The sequence below is a fragment of the Pteropus medius genome, unplaced genomic scaffold, assembly GCF_902729225.1.
Source record: "Pteropus medius unplaced genomic scaffold, Ma_sr-lr_union100, whole genome shotgun sequence".
In the NCBI taxonomy this organism is placed as follows: domain Eukaryota; kingdom Metazoa; phylum Chordata; class Mammalia; order Chiroptera; family Pteropodidae; genus Pteropus; species Pteropus medius.
Window position 1 is genome coordinate 96,014 of NW_024342473.1, and position 10,148 is coordinate 106,161.

Below are 10,148 nucleotides of genomic sequence, written 5' to 3' on the forward strand. Positions count from 1 at the left end.
TCCTTAAATGTGATGAAATAAGGCCTGAAGGGATGGAACAATAGAGAGATTGACGAGTATACACTTTGAAACACAAGATGAATGTGTTCAACCTGACAGTAACATGTGGTTAAATTAATCAAAGTACCCAGTAGGAAAGAATACAGATTTACGCAGCAAGCGTCTTTCACGATAGGTGTGAAATTTGAGATAGACCAAAGAGGTGGAGCTTTCGAAAGAAAATAATTGTTATGATTATACAGCATTTTCATAACATGTAAATGTGACTACTGACCATATCTCAATCTTCTCTGCCAATTACAAAAAAAAGACACACGGTTGTAAAGTACAGCATAGGGAATATAGTGAATAATATTGCAATAACTGTGTATGGTGTCAGATGGGTACTATACTTACTGGGGTGATCACTTTGTAAAGTCTATAAATGTCTAATCACCATGTTGTATACCTGAAACTAATATAATACTGTATGCCAACTGTAATTGAAAAATAAATTTTAAAAAATTATAATAATAAAATAAAATATAAAACAGGAGACTAATAGCAGTTCTCATAACCCAAAGGGAATATTTAATTTTAAGTAATTTTGTTCTTGTGATTTTTTATGATGAGTTTTTGAGGGGGAAACTTTTGAGAGAGTAAGCTTATTGGTAAAACAAACAAGTTGACAGTTTACACAGCACAGGTCTTCCTTTTGAGCTCCCAAAGGCATGATGCAGCCTCAAATACCAAGCCCACACTTTGCCTCACTCTTGATCCAAGCCATTCTGCCTTACAAAAATGTTTCTCATGAAGTCAGACACCACAAGTTCCAACTGTTGGGGACTCTATTAAATCAGGGAACAGGTAAAACTGTTTTCAAAACATTCTCAAGAATAGGCACTGAAATAAATTAATCCTTAGATAACTAACAGAGCTGACTAATCAAAACACCCACTGAATGTACTCATCACCAAAATTTTCTTATATACCATTGAGATCTTCCTCATTTCACCTACCTGCATTAATTGAGAGCATCACCTTTCAAAGCAGTTATTTTTTCAAGAGAAGGTAAAGGATAGTAATAAATCTTAGAGCATTTGTATTTTGAAAAGGCAATTCTGATTCTTCTTCGTACTGTAAACTTCAGTGATCAAGAATCGCTGCTTTACCGGGAAGAAAGCCTTTCTTTATATATTAAATTGTCCTACCCATGGTACCATTCACCTTCAACCTTAGAATTAAAAATCAATAATGATGATAGAAGGAGTGGAAGAGAGTCAATAAATGGCAATGGTGAAGATGGAGAGGAGAATCCTGTTTTAAACTCACATCTGAGTTAAATCCCTCCTGTTGGAGTTTAGTCACTTTTCTCTTTCTAAAAGATGGATTTGGAAGACGCTTGGTCACCATGCTCCTCTTAATAGTCCTTCATACAGTTGAGGACAGTGATTAAGTCACCTCTACATCTTTCCTATACCAGTAATCCTGATTCTATTCATCTTTTTTCATCAGTGCTATTTTTCAACCGGTTAATCATTTTCATTGCTCTCCTCTGGACCCTATCCAAGTTCTCCACGTATCTTTAAGCTTCTGTAAATTATGTGACTGGTTTATAGCTTTGATAAGCCTGGATGGTGGAAAAGGTAAAATCTCATCATAACAGACTATAAATGTATATTGAAGGGAGGGCAGAGATGAGGGAACAGATAGTTATATTGTATGGGAAATTTCAATGCAAATATAATATTCATTTAAGTCTTTATTCTTTGTAATTATTTTTAAACACACTGCATTAAAATACTCTAAGCCACAATTAGAGTCCATATTTTACATGGGTATCTTTTTAGTGCCAACCTATGGCTAGTTCTTTTAGAGAACAGAGAGAAGAGATTACATTTTTCAAAAAGTTGGTTATTTCTTGAGTGAAAATAGCTTTATAATTGCAAAGAAGTGATACCATGAAAGAAATACCTATAAAAAACAAAGAGAATAGGATATGTCCATTGTTATCTTAATATTCATTCTTTCCATGACTTTTCCAAATGAGCCTAAGTGGCACAATCCTGAATATAGTGGTATCTTGGATACTGTTCTCACAATCAGAACTATGAACAAATCATTAACAGAATCTCTTCAGTTTCAAAGCCATCAGCCAGGTTATACTTATGGGAGGCAGCATGGCTAGTGACAATAATTGGTGACCAACCACTTATAAGCTGGGAACTTGCAGTAAGTTGGAACTCCTCTTTAAGCCTCTGAGACAGTAATAAAACTGCATTATAGAACTGATATGAGCATTTGTTGAGAACACCCCCTGGCACATAATAAGCAGGAATATACTACTGGAAAAGGAGTAGACTACAGCTGCAAGTCATGAGCATGGAAAGCAAATGGGGACATGCAAATCTGTTCTCCCTTTGATATGCAATTATTATACAGGTGCCTTTTCAAACAAGATAAAGCACAGTGGTTATGGAGAAAGCAGAGAGCAAAGAAAATGCTGCTGTGGCCAATGGCAGAATATCTCACCACTGAGAACATATCAGGGATGTGCAGTCTAACAGGAGTCAACTGAAATTCAGCAGATATGATGTTGCCTCTATGAGCCTTAAAGTCTCTCTTGGAGAGAGACATCATACCCATCTTTGGAAGTATATTCCCATGTTAGAACCAGACGTGTATATGGAAATTATTCTTATCCCTTGGCTGAGGGCTACAGTTATAAAACATTTGTGGTGCTTGTGGTCTTTTAAGAGAAGGATTTCCTCAAATTTGCTAAAACTGTCTCCTATTTTTTTAGGATCACCATTGTCCATGCCTCATTTGAGATCAAATGAATTGTCAAATTAGCGTGTTTTTGCAGGAAGCCAGTGCTGTTGCTTCCTTAAAGAGAGTGCTGCTCTTCCCAGGGTTATCGGCAAGCTGCTGTTCTGGCTTCTCATGCCAGGTGCCCTTCCTGACTGGCAATTTCCCCTTGAGCTGGAGATAACCCTGCAATGACTCTAAATTCTTTCATTCACTATCTGATTCCATCTCCATCATAAGCCTTCCCTAGAACCTGGCTTGACCTAAACATTTCCATGTCTTGGTTCATTGCTAAGATTCAAGCTGACTTGTGGTCGACTTCAGTGGAAAATTCAAATCATGTGACAACCAGAAGGAAAATAATGGCTTTTTCTTGATCCCATTTTCTAAACATATAGTGACGAACAATAAATACTTATAGGCAACTGTGATGACTACTGAAAAATTTTCTTTGGGACCCACATAAAATAGATTAAACTTCATAAAACACAGCCAATCATGTATAATCTTTAAAAAAGATTTTTGGCAGTCTATCCATTCAAGTTATTACCATACTTCTCTCCTTTTCACTGCCACTGCCCACCCACTCCCTGAAAAAGAGTCTTAGATTCATATTATGTTAAAATGGGCAGAATCTTTATTTCCTTAGTCCCTTGTAATCTCATTTTGCAATTTCTTTCATGGTAGCATTATTCTCCTCATCCCCCAATTCATATTTGACTTTTCTTGCCTCCCTGCTTCCCATATATGATCATTAATCAAGTCCTGCTGATTCTTCCCTTGCTATGTTGTTCTTTCTATTCCTATTGCCACAACCGGTAGTCCGGGTCCTTATCATTTCTCCCAATGTTTCTTTTGCAATAGCCCACTAACTAGCTCTCCAAATCTCTAGTTCTTCTCTATTACAATTCATCTTGCATACTTTTGCCAAATTAAACATCCTAAAGCATAATTCTGATTGTATCTTTTCACATTTCAGACATTCCAATGGCTCCCCATTATGTCTAAATAAAGTTCGACTTTAACTCATGTGATGTCAATGTGTTTGCTAAGTGAATGAGTACAAAAATTCCATATGTAGGCTTTAGCAACTAACTTACTATTTACTAAATAAAGTCCGAAAGAGAGGTTTCGTTTTGTTTTGTATCTTAAGCCAAGATTCCCCATATATTCTGTTTGTGGCCTCAGAAATGTTAAAATCATAGCTGGTAAATCAGCTAAAAAAGGGGAGTTACTATTTATATCTTCTCTAGATTTTTTAAAACTCCTCAGACTTCAACTGAATATGCCCTTTATTTCTATTCCTTAAGATATTGTGAATGTTCTCTCTATTTATTCTTCTTCATGAAGAGGTTTGAAGTTCAGGGTGACAAAATACACAATTTGTCCCAACGTTCTAAATTATTTCTTCCATTTCACTGAAATGTAATTTGAACATCATATCCTAAACTAATAAAGATTTGGTAAAAACATATTTTACCTTTATGGAAAATTTCTATCCAAAATAAAATTTATTTTTAAATCTCATGAAAGATAACAGACCAAAATGGCAACGTAAGCACATGCCAAAACTGCCAAAATGAGAAATAATGGATAACTGTTTTTAAAGCATTTGAAAGTACAATCCTGTTCACAAGCAAGAAAGAAAGTTTTCCATGCCCCATAAAAGAAAAGGAAACCTACATCAATAAAGGGTCTTTGTCTGGGTTATGGCCAAAAATGAACAGTAAGAATTATGTTCCAGTGTTCACAGAGAAGAGGGCTGGAGCATACCCCGCACATGCACCAAGTACCCTGCATGAAACCAGGGTCATAACTGCATTCTCAGCCGCTGAACAGAGGAAAAAAACTTTTATTTACACTATCACAAGACCTGGTGCAACTGAGGCAAATGCTGACTTGCCATACAAGGAGGAATGTATTGAAGAAAATTCTGATACGAGATGAGCCATTAAAAATACAAATTCATGAAAGAAAATCAGCAATGTAAAAGACAATTAATAAACCAGATAGAAGGAAGAACTTATCCAAACAAATAGTAATACTGAGCAATCTGAAAAGAACTTTTGAACAATAATGTTTAAAATTAAAATTCTTAATGAGGACAATGAAGATTAGCATCAATAAAACAAAAGCAGGGTTATGAAATAGTTATGAAAAATAACCAACTGGAAATCTTAAAATTGAAAAATATGAAATTAAAAAATCTAATATATGAAAAAAATTAGTGAACTCAATGATGAAACTGAACAAATATCACAGAATATAAAGAGGAGAGACACCAGAAAGACATAACAGAGAGAGGCAATATTTGAAGAAACCATGCATGGCTGAAAGTTTTTCAGAATGAAAAAAAAAAACCCAAACCCAGAGACATTGTAGTGAAACCCCAAAAGATCAGTGATAAAGAGAAAAAATCTTAAAAGCTTTCAGAGAGAAAAGACAGATTACCCACAAAGGAGAATAATCGGGATGACAGAACTGTCTCCTCAACAACCAGATCTGCTAAAGGAGAATAAAGAAATATCTTCAAAGTGCTAAAATTCCATATACAGCCAAACCATCATTCAAAACAGAGGGCAAAGGAAAGATATTTCCAGATTTACAGGCTAACTATTCATGAATTATTGTTGAAGAAAGTATCATACTATATACTTCAAACTGGTGGGGGCCGGGGAGGTATAATGGGATGCAAGGAACAGTGATGAGCAAATAAGTAAGGAAAACATGCTAATATCTAAACTATCGATTGCTTAAAAAGAAACCAGAATAAAATTCTAGAAAATAATAACAAGAGAGCTGAGTTGATGGCCAGGGCATGAGAGAAGTCGGAATGATGTTCTGAAATGTGCTGAAGTCCTGGGCTTCTACGGGAGAGCATTAGCAATACTAACCATAGACATTTTTAGAAAAATAAAATATTATAACGTGTGTTAAGTAAAGTGTAGCCAATAGAGGGAAAGCAGAAATAAAAATAGAGAGTTTGACAACATTTTCTAAGGTTCTCTTCCCTATAATCTGCTATCACCATTTTCTATCTCCAAAAGAGACAAAACCATCTTTTAAAACTACAGACTTTGTTTTACAGTCAATAATGGGAACAGTGTGAAATTTCCAAATCAGACAGCCTTGTATTCAATCACTCACATTTTATGTTTTAAAATAATATTTAATAATTTGACAGTCAAATAAGAGAACAAGGCTTAAAATAACTGAATAATAATATTAGGAAAAGCCTGACTTATTAAATTATAAAAGTCTACCAATAGAAGCTGTGAGGAGACATATCTGAAAGTGAAATAAAACTGGATAAAGCATCACACAAGAAAAGTCAGCAGTAACATTTGGCTATGAATTCTGTGATAGCAGTGGATTAGTCAATCTAAAGGGTACACACTCCTCTATATTCTCTAAGTATGATGGCTTTTTTAATCATCTTTTTTAAAATTCCAGCTATTTATTAATCATTCAGCTTCTGAACAAAAATGAGATCTCTTCATGTCTAAAAAGACAAAACAATATTTTTTAAATATATATAGAGAGAAAAACTCAATTCAAAATTACGTCAAAATATTGGTACTTGTTTCTGAGAGACTTGATTATGGATAACACTTTTTTCCTAAATTTTTTAATACTTTCTACAGTCACATGCATTATTTTGTATTGCTTTATCATCTGGCAAAACAAATATTTTAAAATTTTTAAATTTCCACATAAATTTATTTTTATAAGGGTTCAATTAATAAGCAATATACAATTTTTAAAAATGTTTCCAAAATCTTACCTAATTCATCTAATACAAAAGTAGTTTTAATTGAGTGGATTTTAGGTTTAATTAGTCTCCTAACCAAAAGTCTACATGCAGCATAATGTGAGATGATAGGACATGTTGCTTATAAAAAACCAGGGCTAAATCTGATTATATAAACTAATCTCTTCCGCTCACACATCAAAACAGTTGTTAAAATAGTAAAATCCCAATGGGACTAAAGAAAAGTTCTAATAGTGCAAGGAAAATCAATTTATTCTTAATTGAAACATAAATGAAGTTAAAGTTGGTCATTTTCCAGACTTTTGTAAAATCAATGCATTTGTCCATAGAATCTTCAGGAATATAACTTTGTTCTCTTTCTGTTGATTTTATTAAAGTATCTACACAATTAGGCCCCTCCTGATTCAATAAAAACACTCATTCAGAACTGTTATTCTCAAATTTCCAATAATAACTGAGTAATCTAGAGGTTTCCTCAGAGTCTGAATACACATGCCTGGGTCAAGTCAAGCATATTAATCATTCCATTTTGTATGACTCTGTATAATGTAATGCACACTAACAGATTTCCCATTTCCTGTATCTCATTTTTATTTTATTTTATTATACCAGTAGGGCTAAAGACCAGAAAAGAGATGTCTGAATCAAAAAAAACAAACAAAACAAAAACATAGCTTCTAAATTTCCTAATAAAAATGCAAAAAGTATTTTACACTCAACATACAATGATGGTCTACTTAATAATTTTATTCTCGCTAATTTCAAAAAAAGAAAAAAAGTCTCTTACTAAAGTCCATGTTTTTACCGAGCTCTGGAATATGCATTTAGACACTGCAAATAAAAAACTTTAAGTGTCATTTCTGCAAATTCCTATTACTGTATCTGATTCAAGGGCAAGTCTAGTATTAACTACATGAAAACATTCCCACTTATTCCACTGACAAGATCTTTAATCACCAGGCTGGTCATTTACCAACTTTTACTGTTTAAAATCTAACAAAAAATTTATTCATTTTTGATGGATACCTTAGCTCTCATTAAGGTTAGCTATAGTTTCTTTGAATAAAGTCAAGATTTTACTTAGAAAGATTACCTTTCATAATCATCCTCAATTTTTTAGTTTTTTAATGCATAATTATGTTTAAAGATATAATGCTATTCAGAAGTAACTATATCATATGCTTGCTGGGTCAGCCACTTACAAACTCAAGGTCTGGACAAGGAATAACTGATAACAATAATACTACCCAGTTCACTAGACTTTGTTTAGCATCACCATGTGTGCCACGTAATGTAATATTCACAAATAGTAGGAAAAGGAGCATCATTTATGATCTTCAGTGTAGCTGACAGTTGTCATTTTGTTGAAGCCGAGGATCTGCTCTTTCCTAGAGTGCTCTGATTTCTTTTTGAGAATTTACCTCTTACCACTGGACATAAACATGGAACTGTAATCAGAAGTCTATCCCTTTCCTAGAAGCCGGCACATTAGCCAAGTTAAACCAATCTTTGGAGCCTCTCTTGTGAATGTGAATCTTGAGAGTAGGAATATTTAGAGGTTTTTGTTTCAGCAGTAGAATCCAGATCAGTTTTTTCCTGCTATAAGACCGATCAGAATTTTCCTACCCTCTGGAGAGGGCTTGACTACTTTCCCATTTCCAAACCTGGTTTTCCAGCCTTCTTTCAACTCTGTGTGCTTCCCACACCATTCCACTAAGTTTTCTTTTGCCTGGTTAGCCAGAGCCAGTTTCTGTTGCTTGCAATCAAAGAACCCTGAAATACTTTTTCTACACATGAAGCACCTGAAATGCAGAAATGTTAAGTGATTGTCCTAGGGTTACTCAACAAGCAAGAGAGTGGTGATCTCATGACTCCTAATCCAGTGTTCTTTCTACTCTGCAACAAAGATAAAGATGATCATACAACACTTCTTTAAAATGAAGCTTGATTTTCAAATAGTAAAAATGGTTTTAAAGTTTAAAATCATTATAGGAGTAACTTTCCTTCAGGAAAAAAAATAATGAATAGTCTAATTTTGGATAGCCATAGCATGTTCATAGAACTTTTAGAGAAATACCATCTATTCCCTTCAGCAATATTCTTATAAAGAAAAATTTATCTCATACCATGTATTTCAAATATTGGGTTATCAATACCTACTATTGAGTGACTGACTTTCCTAAATACTTCCTTCTGAGATTCAGATGTCATATAAACAAAAGCAAAAAGATAGTATAAATAAAGTAAATCAAGAATACTAACAATGATAATGACTACCATTATCGAGTACCTACCATGTGCCAGACAATTAATTCATTGGCCACATTACATATATATATTATATTATTAAATCCACATAGCACCATTGTAGGGTCAGTACCAATATCCTGCTTTTAAATGAGGGAACTGGGACTCTGAGATGTGAAGTAACTTGCCCAAATTCACATGATTGAAAAATAATAAAACTATAATCTGAACCCATCTTCTTTCCATGAATACTGTATACTTTCTTGGAAACACTAAAGGGAGATGTCAGGATTCAGTCTTATCTCTTTAATTTCCAAAAGCTTAGACAAAGAAAAGGTTGGTAATATTATAGACACTGTGATAATTAACACTGCATAAATCACTATCAACAGAAAAACTAAATTTATATTCATAATTTGGAAAATAAGATATATGTTAAAGAGAGAATCTGAATACAATGATTGAAAAAAATAACATTTATCTGATTTGATGCAACAATTAGAACTAGAAAAGGCTTGCTGTTTTAAAAAGTCTAGAAATCTTCCTTTTAAGGGAAAGAGACCTGCACTTTCTCTCCTAGACGTTTTTTCTTTCCTCCTGCTACACTTCTCATCAAGAAGTTTAACTCATATCAATAAAAATTTCCATTTTAACAGATGTACATCTCAAACTCAATATCCCACTCTTCACAAATACTGCATAACTGAATGGTGAATGCAAAATGGTTGTTATATGGAATATTTCTTAAAACCTTCAGCAGTTAAGAAAAAAGAGACACACTTATTCTTTCCATCTGGATCCAAAATTTAAGCTCATGGGCAAAGTATATGATATTTGTATTGGCAAGAAGTGTGTGATTTCAAAACATCATCTAGTAGTGCTGTAACATAGGCCATGGTGCTAATGAGGCATAGTGGTGAATATCGTTCTTGCAAAAGTATCAATTGTTTCAATATGTAAAACTCTGTTTAAAACTATATGTTGAATCTCTACTCATGTCTAGCCATTCTAAAAATGAATCTCACAATTTACTAACAGATTTACGTTTATAACCATCTCTAAAAAACAGATCAAAAGGCACACTCTGTTCACGATGGCTCAATAAAATCCTTTTCTGGGAAAAAGTAACAGCAGCTCTCAAAAAAAGAGAGGAGGGCAGTTAATTGAGTGGCTGCACAACCTAATGGAGGCATTGCCCAAACTTGGCATTTGGTGGGGGATGTGAGGGTGGGGAGGACATTCAACCTTGCTAGATTACATTCACTTCAACTGGGGCTCTGTCTCCATGAAAATGCTCAAATCAAGGAACCAAGAATTGTATTTGTAAAGTGCTTAGTAAAGA